The following is a 3,630-nucleotide window of genomic DNA, read 5'->3' as shown; positions in this document are numbered from 1 at the left end:
AATTATAGAAAAAAATTTTAAAAAAAGACTCACAAATTACACCCAGAAGATATACAGGAATTACCAGACTGATAGAACAAGATGATTCCATTATCCACACAATTCCAGATCATAAATGAACTCCAGTTGAGGACTTGGGCATGCCAAGGTGATGGCGGAAACATTCCTGAGGGGAAAGAGAAGCTGAATTAACAAGAAAAACAAGTATTACCCTGTCAGGAAATATCACCCTAATTTATGTCCCCAGTATCTAACTTCTAATATGTAGATGTTCCTTCTCAAAGTGGTCTAATTCATATTAAATAAGTACATGGTGCAATAAAAAAAAAGAGATTGAAAAAAAAATCTGTTGGATTTCTCTACAGTGACAAAGCTTATACAGAAAGGGAGCTAAGAAAAACAATCCAATCACAATAGCTAATCACAAGATGAAATACTTGGGGGCAAATCAAACTAGAGAAACAAAAGACCTACACAGCTTCCACCACAGCAGCCTCAACAAGAAAATTATAAACAACTCAACTACAAAATGGACACAAGACATAAACAGACTCTTCACTAGAGAAGACATTCAGATGGCAAACAAACACATGAAGAAATGTTCAAAATCCCTGGCTAACAGAGAGATGCAAATCAAAACAACTTTAAGATTATCATCTCATCCCAGAAATAATAGCAAGTTCAACAGGGAAGCAAACAAAAAATGCGGCAAAGTTGTTGAAAGATTGGAACTCTTATTCACTGCTAGTGGGAATGTAAAATGGTACAACCACTATGGTGTTTCAACATAATCCCAATATAGATAACAAGTTCATTTTTCAAGGAGATCAGAAGATAAATTTTCAAGTTTATTTGGAGGTGAAAGAGACCCCAAATTAGCAAAGAACTACTGAAAAACAAAAATGACCTCAAAACCTACTATACAGCAATAGTAACCAAAACAGCATGGTACTGGTACAATGACAGGCACATAGACAAATGGAAAAGAACTGAGAACCCAGAAATGGACCTATCTATATATGGCCAATTTCTATTCAATGAGGAAATAAAAATGGTGCTGGCAAAACTGGATTGCTACCTTCTGAAAGCTGAAACAGGATCCACAACTCACACCACACACAAAAAATCAACTCAAGGTGGATCAGAGACCTGGGAGTAAAGCCCCAAACTATAAAGTTCATAGCAGACAAACTAGAACCAGGCTTAGAAGGACTGTTGTTATTGTTGATTGCTGTCGAGTCGAGCACAACTCATAGCGACTTTATAAACAAAAGGCCTGAAGCCCTACTATCATCATTTATCAAAGTTCACAGACTTTCCAGAGGCATTTCGAAGAACTAGTCTATGATTTAAATAGGTTGACAAATATATCCAGAAATGCACAAACTTAAGAGGATAAAATTTATGAACGGGACCTTCTAAGATTAAATTCCTGTGCACATCAAATACTTTTTCCAACAAAGTAAAAAGAAAGCCTACCAACTGGGAAAAACATTTGGTAATATCATTTCAGACAAGGGTTTCATAACAAAAGTTTACAGAATATTTCTAGGCCTCCAGAAAAAAAGGACTAATAATTCAAATACAAAATGGACAAAAGACAAGGAAAGACTTTTCACAGAGAAAGATACTCAGACAGCCAACAGACACATTAAGAAATGCTCAAAATCACTGGCAATAAGAGAGGTGCAAATCAAAACCACAATGAGATACCATCTTACTCCAGTAGCAGTGGGAAAGTTTAGAAGAGCAACAAGCAGTAAATGTTGGAGAGGATGTGGAGAGGTGACAATTCTTGATGCACTGTTGTTGGGATTGTAAAATGGTACAACCACTCTGGAAGGCAGTTTGGCATTTCCTCAGAAAGCTGCACATAGAAATTCCATATGACTAAGCTACTCCACTGCTTGGAATATACCCCAAGAAAATGAGACTTGAGGTACAGAGACTTGTACACTATTGTTCATAACAGCATAATTCACCTTTGCAAGAACATGGAAATAGCCCAAATGTACAACCACAATGGAATTGATTGAGAAATTATGGTACATTCACAAAATGGAATACTATGCAGCACGCAGAAGCAATGATTTTGTAAATCACTACCTAATTTGGAAGGGACTGGAGAGCATTATGCTGAGTGAACTAACTCAGTCCCATAAGGACAAATACTGTATGAGATCATTTTTGTAGAATGTGTATGAAGATCCAAGTGGGGGAGGGGAGCAGAGGAGTGAGGATGGACTAGCGGAGGTATGGTGGTTTATCATAGGAGCATACAATTTGATGGGTGGAGGGAGAGGTGGGTAAAGAAAATGGGAAAGATCCGGTGTCAAAAAAAAATGTGGAGAATTCTGTTAGAAAGATCCATCCAGGAACTGGGAACATGTTCTAAGTTTTTTAAGTAATTGGAATCAAACTGCTTCAACTCATCAAACATGATTTTCAGAGACATATTAAGCTTAGTGAGAAGCTCCTCAGATTTCAAGAGCAAGTCTATCCCAAGGAGATGAAGTTCGGAGGTGAGTGGGGGCCTCAACTATGAATGCCAAAGACAAGATTATTTATGTTGCACAGCTAACATTGGACAGAGTTCTTATTATTGAAGTGCAGTCCCAGAAGTTATTCAGGCAGTAGACACAGACCCTGTCTAAGTTAAATTTCTCTCTGATAAATCGTATGACCAAATCTGGGTACTCAGCTGGGGCACTATGGAAAAGACATCACCAACTCTACAAGTGATGACCCTGGCCAGTGGGAATGTGCTTCACCACACAGTCTACACAGAGCCAGTGGGAAAGCAGTTTAATAGAGCAGATGATTTATTTCATTTCTACCACAACACTCATTATCACTGACATGAGATTTGCATTTATTCATTATAAAGATGAACCAGCACTACAAAAAATTGATCTTGAAACCATGCTATACATCAAGATAATTAACTTGAAGGACTGTAAGTGCATCCTACAATCACTGACCTGCTCACATTTGGGAGGATACTGACAGCACTGGAGCAATGCCACTACAGCTCATGGTCGATGGTGTTACTGATTCAGTCACTGGATTTAACAGTGATGTATCAGGCACTCCATATGTCTCCCCAGGTGGGCACTGTCACATCAGCATTAATGATTTGAAAGGTCCAGTCCAACAGAGGAAAAATACAGGAGGCCATTGATATTCACACAAATCTGTACATATCTGAGGTGTCATTTCAGCCATCCTATACAAAAGCTAACCAGTACAAAATTTATGGTAGTTCTAGCACTCAAATTGGTGTTCTCGTTATGGAGCTGGCCTCTGAAAAGGTTAAGACGATAAAGGGCTTTAAGGAGCCACTCAAGGCAGAAGAATGTCTTTGTAACTAGAAGAACTGGCAAATTCAGGACAGTGGTTTGGTCAGTACCTTATTACACCTTCGAAGGATTCTCTCTTTATCATGGATGGATGATTGAATAAGTTAAACTGTTGTTGTTGTTATTGTTATGTGTCGTCGAGTCACCTGCGACTCATAGCGACCCTATGTACAACAGCCCTAAACTCTGCTCTGTCCTGTGCCAATCGCACTGTCTCCGACACTCCCATCCCAATTATCCCAGTCACTGAATCAATCCACCTCATAGAGGG

The 3,630-nt window shown here is 38.7% G+C and overlaps 1 pseudogene; it reads left to right on the top strand.

Annotated features, from left to right (window-relative positions):
• Nucleotides 1–3,630, top strand: part of LOC102872666 — a 70,703-nt pseudogene that overhangs the window by 54,220 nt on the left and 12,853 nt on the right.

The sequence above is a fragment of the Elephantulus edwardii genome, unplaced genomic scaffold (assembly GCF_000299155.1).
Source record: "Elephantulus edwardii isolate Elephantulus edwardi_28Jun2011 unplaced genomic scaffold, EleEdw1.0 scaffold00044, whole genome shotgun sequence".
NCBI classification, from domain to species: domain Eukaryota; kingdom Metazoa; phylum Chordata; class Mammalia; order Macroscelidea; family Macroscelididae; genus Elephantulus; species Elephantulus edwardii.
The sequence above is the reverse complement of the archived record's forward strand: the minus strand, read 5'-3'. Positions and strand labels throughout refer to the sequence as shown.